This window comes from Corvus moneduloides, chromosome 5 (assembly GCF_009650955.1).
Source record: "Corvus moneduloides isolate bCorMon1 chromosome 5, bCorMon1.pri, whole genome shotgun sequence".
In the NCBI taxonomy this organism is placed as follows: domain Eukaryota; kingdom Metazoa; phylum Chordata; class Aves; order Passeriformes; family Corvidae; genus Corvus; species Corvus moneduloides.
Window position 1 is genome coordinate 42,479,863 of NC_045480.1, and position 15,862 is coordinate 42,495,724.

Genomic DNA, 15,862 nt, shown 5'->3' on the forward strand with positions numbered 1-15,862 from the left:
AAATGCATGAGCAATCACGTTGCCTCAGGGTGGGGGGTTGGGGAGAATATTCATCTGCTTTCCTAGGTCAGGACCTTGACCTGGAGACTGTGGATGTTTGATTCTTTTGAAAACCAGGGCATTTCTTTAGCACATTACATGGATTTGGGAGTCTAATTTTAGGCAGTTGTAATTTTAAAATCCAAGCTTAAACACACTCCCCATAGGAACACAGGATCCCTGTTTTTGGGGCAGAATCCTCCCACCAGGGATGATTTCTTAAAACCACTGGCCAGCAAAGAAAGAAACAAACCCAACCAACCCTCCTAGCAATACCCTCCCCCTGCAAGCCTTTCCTATCCCCAAGGTTAGTTTGGGATCCTGGGTACATTTTGAATGGCTGTTGATACAAAGTCGTGCTCTTTTCATTTTCATGTCACTTATTTAAAGAGGAGTCTTGAAGCTGTTGTTTACTGCAGCAATGCTTAGGAGGGAAAAGAATAGCGAGTGTATTTTCAAATGCCCTTAGCAGCTTTCTTTTTATTTTGCTCTCCAAGCCCCTGCTATTCAAGTTCCCTTCTCCTCAGAGCACTAACAGCTAGATTGTTCTGTGCAACCAGCTCCCATTAGCAAAAGGAGTCATGCACATCATTCCCATGAACTGCTTTAACAGCACAGTCTTATATGACGAGCCGTGCCTCAAAGACAGAGGAAGCTAGATAAATATTAGCCACACAGTGTTCTCATTTAAACTTGCATTTAAAATAGCATTTGGATTTTTAAAATGTATGCTTGTATTATTTGGTATCCGTCATCTTTGTCTTCCCAGTTTAAGAAATTAGATATGCCAGGGCATAACAAATCTACATGAGAAGCATGGGGTTTGCTGGTTTATGTTGGAGAAAAAAAAAGGGGGGTGGGGGCTGACATTTGGATTTACTGTCATACCTCAATAATCTACAAACCCTAATTTCTCATCAGTGAGTTTGTTTCCTTTATTTGCATTAATTGCATTGAAATTTCTGTCAATTATTTAAACTCTGAGTAGTCACAACTCATTTATTGCTTTGTATAGATAACATGAGATCTGACTGTGACTAAACTCATATATGGACAGACAGATTGATTTCTTTAGATTGTGGCGATTCCCTGGAAATCCTTCTCCCTCCTGGAAAAGAGGAGTTCAGTTTGATATGAATTAAAATATGCCTGTGACTAACTGTTATTTGGGAAGCATACTAATTTCACTGGTTGTATCAAAATCAAGCTCAAAAGTATAATTGGAAATGTGTATACTCTCATTGCAGAGATTCCAACATGCTACACAGTATAAAAGAAACAGAAATATTATTTTGTTGGGTAGTGTGGGAGGAGAGAAAGACATATTTTCTCCTAATGTCAGACAATTAGTTTCTGATTTATATCTTAAAGCACACCAGTTGTTAAACCTTGCAGTTTCATCTTAGCTACCACAGCTGTGTTTGGCTTTACAGAAAACTCATAAAAATTTAAAATCATTTTCTAAGGCTCCTAGACTTCTTCTTTATTATCAATGACAGTGAATCCTGTGTCTAGATGTGGATTTTGCATTTTTTCAAAAAAGACCTCTTCTTTTGGTTGAGTTTCAGGGTTGGTTTTTGTTAAATCAGTGTACCTTTCATTCTTCATGGTTAACAACAGTGATTGACAGTCACATGGATGTTTTTCTGTAGCCATCAGTACCAGTGACCAGGAAAACAAGCAGATAGTCCCAACTGCATATTAAAAAGTAGAAATTGTGTATCTTAAATACTTCAATGCACTTTCAAAATGACCATGCAACCCTGCTCGAGTGAATGGATATAACTTAAAACACAGTTACCTTAAGGGTGGAATGCACCCCTGATAACTGAAATTCTCCGAGCTGTGGTTACCATTTACTCACAATTTTGGATAATGTAAAAAAGCTTCTGTTCTCAGGATTGTTGCATATTACCACCATTCATCAAAATATTGTGGTAGTTGTCTATTCTTTCCCACTTTATATTATTTTCATATTTTTTTATCTCTTGGAGACTGTGAGAATCTGCACAATAACAAACCAATGGGTTTATACATTGCAGTATGGACAAGAGAAAGCTTTCAAGTGCCCTGCTTCCAGGAGGCTTATTTAAACCATAACAAAATAATTAAAAATTGCTTGACCATACCTTTTTAATTGGCTCCCTGATAGAAGGGTTAATAGGAATTCTAATACCTGTGCAAAAAAAGACAGATAAAGAAAACAGTGTAACATAAAATAATTCAGATTGTCTCTGCGTAAATGAGGCAATAAATGCCTGCAACATGAAGCTCAGTCTGACTTCACAGCAGGGCTTGGTGCTTAATTGAAAGTCCTAACTAGACCCATTTATCAAAGAAATCACTCAGAGGGAAATTTAACTATCACAATTAATCTATATTTTTTAGAAAGTCCCAGCAAGGCACATTGAAAATTTCTTTGGAAAGAGTTTTACAATGCTATTGCTGAAAAAAGTCAAGTGCCAAACCTCTCATAGGTAAAAAAAAAAATAAAATGTGGGCAGGCACAGGGCACGTTTTGCGAGGAGCAACTTGTATTGCCACTTAGACACAGCTCAGAGTAATGAGCACTGTCACAGCAGGAGCTCAAATGGAAATATTTCTTCCTAAGTCACAAAATTGCTCCCTTTGCAAACTGGAGAGAACATCTGGCTTCTTAAGAGAGCTGCTCCACAATGTGCCTGTGGACTTGGGGTCCTTGGCACAGTTTTGCTTGGCTCTTCAGGACCCCCAGCATCCTTCAGCTACCCCCATGAGTCCCTACTCACAGTTTGTCCCAGTGCAGGAGTGAGGAGCCAATGGCCCTTTTTGTTTCAAACACTTGTGTTGAGAGGAGATCTCTCCAGCAGACTTGCCCGTGCTTGCATCAATGTTGAGTGTCCTCCAGTGATCAAAGTTTCATCCTGAAACCAGGGTATTTCCCCTGAGTAACTGGTGATATTCAACTCCCAGCTGGCATTGACTTAGCAGCTGTACAAATTGGAAAGAAAGGTGAATCTGAGCTCTGTTCTTGCACAGCTTCACCAAAATTTGGTGTTTCCCAAGAGGTTTACCATTGGTTGCTATGTAAAGACTCAGTAACATTTGACAGTTTAGTTCCATTTTCTTTCTTATTTTGAAAAGCAGCCCCTTGCTTTATGCAGAACCCTACCTCCATTTCCAAGCCTCCAGTGTAAGCCTGGTATGCTGCAGAAGGCTACTTCTGGAGCAGACAACAAGTAGAATTACATTTATGTGCATCACGTGGCACTTGACGTGCCTGAATGAAGATGAAAAGAAAGCCCCAAGAAAGTATGCAAGTCTCTGTCATAAGATTCCCCCTCAGTCACTCAGTGAGCTGATAGATGGTAGTTTTTAAGGCTTCTGGACAGTAGTGTATACCACCTGATAGGCAGGAGTCTGCTTCTTCACGTTGAAGAAGAGCTGCAGAACTCCAGCACCTGCATTGGAGGCAGGATGCAAGGAAGTGGTGTACTCACACTGGCTTCAGTGAAGGGCAGCAGCAGGTACTTCAAAGCACAGAGAGAATGAGGACAGAGATTTTCTCTCACTTTTGTGTGTCTTGCACAGCCCCCACCTACTCATGTTTCCCCAGGCTTAAAGGGGGCCCATAACTCACCCTAAGGTAGCATAATTTTCTCTTCCATTCTTCATAGTTAGAACACTAGCAAGTATGACCCATGTTAACATTTTTGTGCATGACTTTCCTCCTTTGTCTTCTGTGGGAAAAGTTTCAGCGTGGTCTCTTGATGTCACTGAAATTGTTTACTGCCCTTTTTTTTTTTCTGTATTTCCTACATTATTCAGGTTATACTAATCACCAGAGGGGAAGGCAACAACTCCAGAGCAGACTGAATTGACGTTTAATTGGACATCCTGTGAAATAAACATTGTGACTTGTGGATAAGATTAAAATGTGAGTCACAAGTCTGGTGAGTTTTCAACTGTCAGGGAATGCAGTGAAGGAATGAGGCAAGAACAGCAAAGAGAGAGCAGCTAGAAGCAATGCTCAGTAGAACAGCAACTGCTGGACTTGCATACTTGTTTTCACTAGGCTTAGACTAAAGGTCCAGTGGACAAAATTGGAGAAAACAACTGATAGTTCTTTATTTAAGAATTATTACATTTTCAAACAGATTTTCATTTATATTGATTTGCCTGTACTGAACCCATCTGTGAGTGCCCTCTGGCAGTAAACCACTGTCCAGCTCAGCTAAATTCTTGGATATTAAAGATGAGTACTTGGAAGTGCTTCTGGAGAAGAAACCTTCAACAACAGGTTTGGCATCTTTTATGTACTCCCTTTTTATGTTTGATACTTTGCAATACTTCTGGTGAGTGAATTTGCTGGAAGAAACAATTTGAAAACTACATTGTAGTATATTTGTTAAAATATGAGTTCCAAATCATCGAATCACTGAATGGGTCAGGTTGAAAGGGTCCACAGTGGCTTATCTGGTCCAACTTCCCTCCTCAAGCAGGGTCATCCTAGAGCACATGGCACGGGATTGCATCCAGATGGTTCTTGAATATCTCCAGTGAGGGAGACTCCACAGCCACTCTGGGCAACCTGTTCCAGTGCTTGGCCACCTGCACAGTAAAGTTCTTCCTCATGTTCAGGTGGAACTTTCTGTGCATCAGTTTCTGCCTGTTCCCTCATGTCCTAGTGCTTGGCACCACTGAGCAGAGCGTGGTTCCGTCCTCTTTGCATCCTCCCTTCAAAGGCTTATAAACATTGAGGTGCCCTCTCTGTTGTCTGCTCTCGAGGCTGAACAGGCCCAGCTCCCTCAGCCTTTCCTCGTAAGAGATGCTGCAGTCCCCTCATCGCCTCTTTTGGCCTCTGCTGGACCTGCCCCAGGAGCTCCATGTCTCTCTTGCGCTGAGGACCCAGAACTTGACACAACATTCCAGATGTGCCCCACCAGGGCTGAGTAGAGGGGCAGGATCACCTCCCTCAACCTGGTGGCAATGCTCTTCCTATTGCGCCTCAGGATACCATTGGCCTTCTTGGCCAAAAGGGCAGTGCTGGTTCCTGGACAGCTTGTTGTCCACCAGGACATCCAGGTCTTTCTCTGCAGAGTTGCTTTCCAACAGATCAGCCCCAGCCTGTGGTGGTGCTGGGGTTATTCTCCTTCAAGTACAGGACCCTGCATTTGCCTTTGTTGAATTTCAGATGCTTCTTCTCTGCTCTTCTCTCCAACTTGTCAAGGTCCTTCTGAAGGGCTGCACAGAGCCCTCTGAAATGTATATCACAACATTTCACATGAGCCTCACTTGATTTACCTGCATAGACCTGATGCCACACATGGGGACAGAGCTCCTCATTCAGACACTTAACAAACATCATGTCAAGCTCCTACATAGAATCATTGAATGGTTTGGGTTGGAAGGTCATCTTTAAAGGTCATCTAGTCCAACTCTCTTGCAATGAGTAGGGACATGTTCTACTAGATCATGTTTCTCAGAGCCTGGTCCAACCTGACTTTAAGAGTTTCCAGGAAAGGGGCATCCACCACCTCTCTGGGCAACCTGTTCCAGTGTTTCACCACCCTCATTGTAAAACACTTCTTACTTATAGCTAGTATAAATCTACCCTCTTTTAGTTTAAAACCATTACCCCTTATCCTATCACAACAGACCCTGGAAAATTTATCCCCATCCTTTTATAGGGCCCCTTTAAATACTGAAAGGCCACAACAAGGTCTTCCCAGAGCCTTCTCTTCTCCAAGCTGAACAACCCTAACTCTCTCAGCCTTTCCTCGAATGAGAGGTGCTCCAACATTCTGATAATTTTTGTGTTTCTCTGCTGAGCTCACTCCAACAGGTCCATGTTTTTTCTCTACTCCAGAGCTGGACACAGTACTCCAGGTGGGATCTCACCAGAGCAGAGCAGAGGTGCCGAATCCCCTCCCTCACCCTGCTGGCCACACTGCTTTGGATGCAGCCCAGGATACATTTGGCTTTCTGGGCTGTGAATGCACATTGCTGGGTTGCGTTCAGCTTTTCTTCCAACAGCACCAAGTCCTTCTCGACAGGGCTGGTCTCGATCTGTTCATTCCCCAGCCTGCGTTGAAACCAGGAGCTGCCCTGATCCAGGTGCAGCACCTTGCACCTGGTCTTGCTAAATCACATGAGATTCCCATGTTCCACTTCTCAAACTTGTCCAGATACATATGGATGACATCTTGTCCTTCAGGTGTGTCAACCACAGCACTCAGCATGGTGTCATCTGCAAATTTGCTGAGGGTGCACTCAATCCTGCTGTCTATGTTGCTGATGAAGCTATTGAACAGTATGGACCCTTGAAGGACACCACTTTTCACCAATGTCCACTGGAACACTGAGCCATTGACTACTACTTCACAAGCTACAAGCTAAGTTCAGCTCCTTTCTCCTGGACTGCTTTCTCTTTTGCCTCCATCCTGAGGGGAGGGAGAGGCTGGCTGTGGTGGAAGATTTGATGATGGAGGCAGCTGTCTGGCAGAAATTGGCCAGACACCAGGTCAGCTGTTGCGCGTTGCACCTGCGGAGTGGCTGATGGCAGCCTTTGCTGGCTGCCGTCTCCCAGCGGTGCCTGCACAGCAGCCACCTGGGTCTGAAAAGCTCCCAGCCTTTGACAGCTCCCAGAGCTCTCTGATCCTTTGGACGTTTATTGTAGCTTGGAAATTGCAAAGGTTGTTGGTTTGCTATTTACCACCAGGTGGCCTAACCATTCCACCGTTCATGAGGAACGCGACTCCATTAGAGAACAGCAGCTGGAACTTTTTAAGCTTTACATATTTTTCTTCCCAAGCCTCAACCTCCCCTCCTTCCTCCTCATTCAGTTGATTAAAAGCGATCAGGGCTGCTCTGATTTATCCATTCAATCCTTTACTCTGAGCAATTGAGAAAGCTGGTGCTTCCAGCCGCCCAGCCCCAGCTTTAGAGATCAAGCTCAGCTGTCTGTTTACCTCTTAGCCCAAATGAACTCTTGCCATAACAACGGAGGTACCTTGGACTTTTCCTCGTGTGGTAGTAACTGGAGATTGATTCCTTTGTTTGTTGCCTCTGGTATGTCTCTGGTAGCTGGTTTTGTGACCACCTAGGAGTTCTGCACTGGCCACATAAGCTGGATTTATTTTTTTATAAGCTGCCTTGTGCCCCTGGAGCTTTGCAGCGTGGATTCAGTGGGCCAGAGGATCTGACTCAGCAAACGGGGTTTGATTTTTAAACCCATAGACAGCAGTCCCCCTGCTCAGTAGTTTTGGGATAGCCGTGTGGGAACTGGCTCAGCTAAGGGCTCCTTGGGTTTCAATGGAGTTACAGCTCATGCTTTAAAAGTTGGGACTGACTTCCCAGCTTGGACTTAAGGGAGCCAGACTTACTGAGCTGAAAATGGGAAGGAAGATACTCTTGGATGTTATCTCAGGCTTTTTTTTTGATGAGAAGGGTGGGGAAGGCTCTAGCTGTCACAGCAGTATGAACTAAGAAAAAACACATTGAGCCAATGGTATTACATTGACATGCAGGTACTGGGAAGCCACTGAATGACTTCTTAGGAGAAGGAAGCACAATTTCAGGAGAAGATGGGTTTTTTCATGTACTGCAACACTGATAGCTTAGAAAACGGTATTTTCTACCATTTTCATAATGCCTGAAATTTTTCAGAAGGTACTTTCAAAACAAATCTTAGTAACTAAAGTAATTAACTAGGATTATTTGGTTAAAACACCCGTAATTCATTTATTTACCCATCTTTGTAATTATGCATTTCAGTTTTGGTGTGAGTAAGGACAAGATGCAGAGATGACAGACAGGACCATCATGTTAGAGCCCAGCAAGAGAAGCATCTTCACAAGATCAGTTCAACTCAGCTCTGGAACTGGTACCTGACAATTCCAAACCAAAGGTATGCAGTTTCTAAATGCCCCCTATCATAACACAATTGCAGCAAGTCACAGCTGCGTTGGGCAGACTTTCCTAAATGATGTGGTGATTGAACTTTTAAAAATACCAGTCATTTGGAGAAGATATCAAGAGTCCTTACATTTGGTAAATGGATTAGTTAGAAATAATAAATACTTGGAAATTTGTAGATACTTACAGTTGCATCACAAAAATATCATGAAGTAGAACTGGATATTTCAGCTACTTTAACCTAGCCTTGGGCTTAGGAGAGTCCAATTCTGATCATTTGCAGGATAAGCTATCAAGTTCAGGGTAAGGAGACTTTAGCCAAGGTGTTACTCTGGATTTGCACCTCTGCAGATAGAATCAGATGCTATCTTCTAGTCTATGCATCCTCTGAGAATAGAATTAATTTTGAATTCTTGTATCATCTGCTTGCTTGTGCACTTATTTGCTAACTGTCTGACTGAGTGAGATATTCTGGGTCAGTATGATTTAGGCATCCTTTATTACACAGTTTCCAATTCAGTACATTTTTTAATCAAGACTAAATTGAAGTCAGGTTCCAGGTACATATAAATATAATATATATTTAGTGAATACATTGCAAATTCCCTAGTCTAATTTTAAATGTAACTATAATAGAACAATAAATATGAAGGTTCCTTTATTTTATAGAGGAGTGTTAAAATATTGCCACATCTTAAAGGCAAGTTAAAACCTATTTTCATATTTTTAAAATCACATTAGCTAAAAGCTTGTTAAGGAATAAATAGTCCAGAGGATAATTGAGACTTAGCTGGCTTAAGCATTAATGAATCAAAATCAGATGCCAGATCATTAATTAATTCTACAAATTATAATGTTGCCATTACTGGCAACTACTGTGAGAACTAATACCAAGGAGAAAATTAAACTGCATACTTTCCTTTCTTACTACATATCTTTTGCCAAAAATAAAACAGCAGTAGGGGTTTTTTTGGTTATTACATATATTGTCTGTTTTTAAAAAACTTTTGAATGATTCTTATTTTTTTAAAACATTTCAATTTCTTTAGCATGCTATTTATAGAATCTGCCTATCATAGACTATAAGGATATTTCCATCAGTGCTGCAACCCACAGAAACTAAAATGTAGCAAAAGTGACAGAAAAGTCAATTCAACACTTCTGAGGCCTCACAAAACTTCATGCCCCTTCAAATCAGCCTCTTTGGTAAAAGACAATAATAGATGGGTCTTGCAATGTGGCCTGAAGTGCCACTATCTCAGGTTCTGCCAGACCAATGCAGAAAATTAATTAGATGAGAAGTGAGAGAGGCAAAAGAGAAGGTCAGCTGGACATTTCTAGCCACCACTTCTCATCCCACAAGAGGAAACTTCAATATATTTAAGTGGTGGTGGACTTTAAACACTCTTCTGCAGAGTGCAGAACCAAGCTGGGGAATGGGCTGTGATGGGACACCACTGAACCTTATGAAGAATAAAACACTCAGCAGTGATGAGGTGATACAATGTGAGATAATATAACGACATGATAGAACATCAGCCTAGTCAGAATAAAACTTTAGGGCCAGAATGACAGAGAACCATTATCTGAAAACTCACAGTATTGGAACTCTTTGTCTGGTGTGGTGTATGTTTTCCTCTTTTCCCATCATGTGGCAGACACCAAGATTATCTAGGATCTAGAACATTAAGGTGGTCTAAAACATACTCAAAGTGCTTTAATTAAGCCTGTAGAACCATCAAAAGCAAATGTACTGCAGTACTAGTGAAATAGTTTGCTGACTTAAGCATCACTAAGTAAGTGGGTAGGTGCAATCTCCTCTGAGATTAAATTGTCCTGAAGGATCCAGCATAGACTGTCAAGTCTGATGCCCATAAGAGAAATCCATGCCTGTAAGAAAAAGCGGTGGAAAAATGTCCCATTTTTTTTCTCCATATCAATTGCTATTTTCATTCAATTTTCTTCCTCTTTTTAATTGAAAAGAAGAAGTCTGGGTAGATTATTTCTAGGTAAAACAGTAAAATAACCTGAAATAAAAATATTCTTGCAGTTTCCCAAAATGAATCACAGCTCAGTTTCCAGTAGGAATCTGAGACTCATGAATCTTGTTACCAAGAGCTACATTTCAGCTGCAGAATAATAAGCTGGCACTTTTTTTCAGCCCTCAGTGTCTGTCCACCATTAATGAAAGCCAAATCTTTGCCAAATCAAACCTATCATCTTGATCAGAAGGTGCTAGAACCATGCCAACTGTCTTTTCTGATAGCTTCATATCTATGCTGAATAGATGAATTCTTGGTAATTTTTTACCCTTTGGATCCTTTGAACTACCTAAAGATGTTAACCTTTGCCATGCAATAAAAATTAAACTGTCAATAGGCAACACTTTGGATAGTAATGTGTTCTAATATAACTACATTATCTATCCCTCTACTGAATTCATGGCCCTTTTCCATGTTTGGAGTCAACAGATAGTACTAAAGCTGATTTATTGTAACTTTTGGCCTTCTGGCAAAATTACAGTATCTAATAATAGACCAGTAATTACAATTTTCCCCCGAAGTTGCTGTCTTGAGCACAAGTCCAGAAGAAGCTGAGAGCAGCCAACAGTGGATGCCTATGAAACACGCATGAGAGTAGGACAAGCACGTAGAGATGCTCCCTCCGAGGACTTTTCCAAACTGCAGCTACTTGTGTCTCACCAACTTCTCGAGACATTTAATAGTACTTGAAGAATTTTTCTTGTGTGAATTTGTCCAGTCTTTCTTTTTGTTAAGATATACAGCCAATATGGGTCACTCTTCTAGTTTTAGTCTCTCCAGCTACCCTGCTAGATTGGTAGAAAGATGATGGGCTTTTTTTGTAATGAGTAATGACTCAGAGGTGGAAAGGACTCTTTTTACATGGTTGGATGGCCAAGTTCATGGTGCAATAGCTGCTATAATTCTGCTGGGATTTCATATTATCATTAATGATTTGCTAGGGCACTTGAAGCCTGCAATGCTATCCCTTAAAAGGATTTAAAATCTAAACACATTAAAAAAGCTCTGCATTTGCGCTGCGTGGTTCCTATTTCTGACACTACAGCCCTAATTCTTTTGACACTCTGAAATCTGTCACTGTTAGAAGTTATTAATGCCACCATCAACAAGGAAAACTACAAACCCAGGAACTTTTACAACTGTGGTGTGAAAGCACAGTATTCAGCTGCTGTAAAAACATCTTTGGCATAAAAGTGTCTTGTTCTTTAGCTTGTTTTCATATTTTTCCACTCATAAAAGTTAATTAATTACAGTAATTAATGGTAAGACCAAATTTATGCAGGCTAACAGAAACTTTGTTCCAGATGGACTCTACCAGGTAATGAGGGGCAGTTGATAGTGATATTTTTCCTTTCCAAAGGGTGTCCAGTGGAAGATCACAGTTAGGGCAGTTTGGGGAGAAGGAAACAAAACCACCATTCATCCATACAATGAGATGTCTTGTGACAAATAGCTTACTCTAACTAACTGGTGACGCCAAAATAGATGCATTTTTTTAATCCATTTGTTACTGTCTTACAGGCTTTCAGCCAATTTATCGAGATAATTTGTGTAGAATTGATTTTTGTATATACTTTTATTGGATAGGCAAGCACTCACTGATGCTTAATACACAATGGTCCTATCACACAGTGCTGTATAATCAACAGCCACCCAAAGATTGGATGGCCTGGAAAAAGCCTTAGATGGGGCACAATTTTTTCTAAAAAATATAATTATGCCAATATAATGTCCCAAACAGAATCACTAATTTCCCTGTGCATGTCCCTTTTTCATCTTGGATTGTGTTACTTTGGATGCTTTTATCACTGAATGAAAGCAAGTGTATGCCAATTGAATTAAGTTCCTATAGTTAAGATAACTGTAGTGATGCAAAAGGGAGAACTTTCTATGCAGTCGCATTGTCACCAAGCCCTGAGACTGTATCTGCTGTCTTTGATGGAGAGGCTGTGGTCTGTAATGCTGGTGAATTTGCCACAGCTCTGGCACTTTAGATGCTTCTGGTTTTAAACCTGGTGTCCCTGATCCACTCCCCACTGTGTCATTTTGCAATTATGAGTTCATTGGCCCACACCTTCAATGAGCTAGCATGCACTCTTCCTGCTATACTGTCATTTACACTGAGTGTTATCAAAGAAAGAGAAAGGCACCACAATATACTCAATGAGCTTTTTAGATTAACAGTTTGGGGAATAATATAAATTGTAGTAGAAGCAAGGTGGTTTGTTGGGTCTTTTTCTTGTTTGTTTATGAGGCTGTCCTAGAAGATAGGACACAAAGAGGAAAATTCTGCCCTTAGGAAAGTTAATGGGAAACAATTCAGCAGTTGCAACAGGGATAGGATTTTTCTGACTGTATATTACTCCACTGCCATCCTTCCCCCTCTGCCTCCTCTCCAGCATGCACGTGTTAGACAAAGAACAGCGCCTCTCCTATTTCAGCTGTCATTTCAAAGGAAGAAGACTGACTTAATTCCTTATCACCAGGTCACTTAATTGCTTGGTGGTCATAAAGGATAACAATTTTTATTGTTCAATTTAATTAGACAGCTTCTAGAATAAAATCATTTGAATTTTCTCATAGCACAATCTATCTCTTGGAAAAAGGATAAAAGCTTATTTCAATGGGAAATCATGGCTTGAGTCACATCTGGAAAAAAACGCCAACACCTCAAGTCACTGAAATAAAACTTCTTTGTGTAGACAAATGCAAAACCTATTCTGATTTCTGTCAGAACTGAGGGTGATATTAAGTGTTTTTTAGCTGTGTTGGTTTTTGGAAAAGAGGTTAAGCTACTAGCTAGAGAGTGTAAAGAGGGCCTGGGAAAACTGAAAAATAGATTATCTCAGCTGACTGTGGCTAAGGATGAAAGCTGTCTTTAGGATCTAACATTTCTTTAGGGTGCTGCAGAACCTTACTGCTTCAACAGACACTGTAGCCACCACACAGCAAAAATATAAGTTCTGCCATTTAAAAAATCTTTTCCAGGGGTCAAAATATCTGACTTATTTACAGAAAAGGAGCTGATTGAGGGCTTGCCCATAGTGGTGCAGAAGGATGCCATCCTCAGCAGGGTTTACTCTTTTCTTAAGAGCACACTAAAATCGCCTGAAGTTCACCAGGAATTTTGTAGCACCTGTCTGGCAGAAAATCTGCTGGTCATCTGACTTTTCCAGTGGGTATGTGTGTGATGACTAAAAGAGACAAAGAAGTAGAGAGGAAAGGCACTGAAAGGGGATGCTTTTTTACTTCAGTAAATTTATAAAATCAGTAATTGCTGGGGGAAGCTCAAAGCCACATGCCCAGTCAAGAGATTCTACACTTTGGCAAAGTAGTTTTTTTTCAAAAGTTCTTCTACAGCAATCAAAATGTATTAATTTTTTCACAGGTTGTGGAGCTGAAAGGGTGAAGTTTTCTACCTTGTTTAAGGCTAGCAGTTTGCCTAATGTATTCACTGAAGCATTATCAGAGTAACGCTTTTTAATTTTATTTTTTAAAATACCCTGCTAAACCAGCAAAAGCAACCTAGTCCAACTCAAGCACAGATCACATTTGTTCTGGTATAAAACATCTTCTGGAGGTTAATGCATGTTGTTTGAAAAGAAATTTAAGTTGTCCAGAGAAGGACCACTGGAACGAGAGCATGAACTCCTGTCCAGGTGTTATGTTCTGTTTTAAATAATGTAACTATAGGCCAGTTTCCCAAGATACTAAACTGAAAAAGCCTGGTCAGCTAGGACATGGAGCCTTCCCCTTTCCTCTTCCTTCTCTTTTTTGCCTTCCTGATTCCTTTCAGGAACCCATGTAGATGTGCCTCCTTTGCAGCCAGGCATTGCTGGTGCAGTAACTGGAGTTAGCAAAATACACTGGCACTGAATCCATCTCTCTGCTCATTTCCCCTCAGATTTGTTACCTTCCAAATTGTTTGTCCACCCTATTACTTGATAAAGCACTCAGGATGTTGCTGCACTTGAAAATGACCTTGTTTACTGCAATCCTGCATATAAACTGCTAGTATATGTCTAGATCTTCTATGAATTCATGCAGCTCAGTATAGACCCACTAAAGCTAAAGAAGCTGCTCCAATTCACCCCAACTCTAGGTCTAATCCATCTTTTCTCATTTGGTCCTTTAACCAGTCCCTTTTTTGTTCCAACTTCTTTTCTCATTTACATTTATCAATCTAGTATTTTGAAATTTTTTGTAGTCTGTTTTCATTTACTGTTAAAAATGCATCCCCAGTATCAGGCACATAATTTTCTAAGCCTCCATCATGCCAAGAGAGTTAGTAAAACATCAGTTTTTCACTTCAGTTCCCAACCCATATGTTTTCAAGTAGCACTGGGGAAACATTTTTTAAAGGACAGACTCCAGAGATGTCTTCTAATATCATCAGCAATGGTAATCAAAAGCGGCTTCTGCAGAAGCCTGTGGGATTATCAGTCTCTCAAAAGGAAATTCAGCAGCTTTTCTTGCAGTAACATTTATTCTCCACCCTTGCACCTCAGGCTATCCTTCACCTCAAGGTGGTGACACCCTGGACAACTCCATTTCCATATGCACTTCCTATTCAAATGTCAGGAGGGACCCTTAATCCAGGGTAAAAAGCCCTCCTGGATTTCTATGGGAAACGCAGCTCAAATGCTAATAACAGTTTATCATAGTTCCTAGGTGATACAATTATGCCTCATTTACAGTTGCAAAACACCTCTGAGGAAGTAGGGCTTTTTTACTTCTCTAATTTAGACATAATTTCAGCTAGTCATGACATCAGTGTTAGGACTAAGGCTTTACCACAAAGGAACACACTGCTAATTTCAAGCTTTCTTGGCTAATTCCGTTCGGACCCAGAGGTGATACAGCCTGTTTCTGTCCTGTGATTGGCAGCACACTGGATCTTTATGAATATCCAGATAATGATCATCATTTCTGCAAGCCTTCCTGCTAGTGACCTCTTGGACAAGGAGAATAACATAGAGCACAAAGGGGCAGTGAGCGCCCTGTTAGTAAGTTCAACCAAGAATTTATTTATCTGCAGCAATCTTATTATTTTGTACTCTGCCATTTCTCGCTATTTCTATTCTTCTCCCTCCAAGTGTTCTATTTCCTTTTCTTTTTCCTCCTCTTGAGTTCCTCAGATGATGCCTTCAGGACTTGCTGTGCCCCTGTCCCTCCCCACAGGATGGAAGCATTTTGGTACCACCTGGGCCATACTTGACTGTGGAGCCCAGCAGAGCCCCACAGACACTTGGAAGAGGATTATGGGTCCTTTCCCACAAACCTAGAGATGGTCATCACCTGCCTTGGCTTGTGACTACCTCTTCACAGGTAATCCCTGAGAGCAGTTTATTGACAATGCAAACATAAAACTCCATTGAATTTCTGTAGGGGCGAGAAAATAAGCCCTTGCTTGGCCACAAGAGCAGCAATGTGGTGAAAAGCAACAGCAGCCATCCTCTGCAACACCTCCCAGCCAGGCTTGCTCTCCTCAAGCATTCGGAAAAGGGCTTCGCAGTAGTCCCCAGCCCCTGCAAAGAGTGTGGGGAATGCAGGGGGTCAGGGCCTGTGCCAGGGTAAGGGGTGCAGCAGCAGGATAGGCAGGCAGAAGGGATCTGACCGCAGCCCAAGCTGTGACAGGAGAAATTGCAATGTAAATTCTGCACCCTGGCAATAAATTTCACAGTAGCCTAATTTTTGTAGGAATGGCGCCTTGGGCAGAGCCTGTGTGGGCCAGAAAGGAACGGGCTTAAAATTTTCTAGAACTCCCTAATCCTCTTTATCAGTCGCTTCTCCCTAAACTGCTGCTGCTGCTCCCTGAGAGATTTAAAGCCACAGTGGCTTCTTCAAGGCCTCTTCTTGATTATTATGTTTATTCTCATCCAGTC

The 15,862-nt window shown here is 41.3% G+C and overlaps 1 long non-coding RNA gene across 1 annotated transcript in view; it reads left to right on the forward strand.

Annotated features, from left to right (window-relative positions):
* LOC116444627 overlaps positions 1–15,308 on the forward strand; it is a 111,309-nt gene extending 96,001 nt beyond the window's left edge. The window contains exons 3-5 of the long non-coding RNA XR_004240413.1: positions 3,847–3,955; positions 7,795–7,927; positions 15,108–15,308. This is a non-coding gene — a long non-coding RNA (uncharacterized LOC116444627). The remainder of the gene's footprint in view (positions 1–3,846; positions 3,956–7,794; positions 7,928–15,107) is intronic.
* Positions 15,309–15,862: the final 554 nt, after the last annotated feature.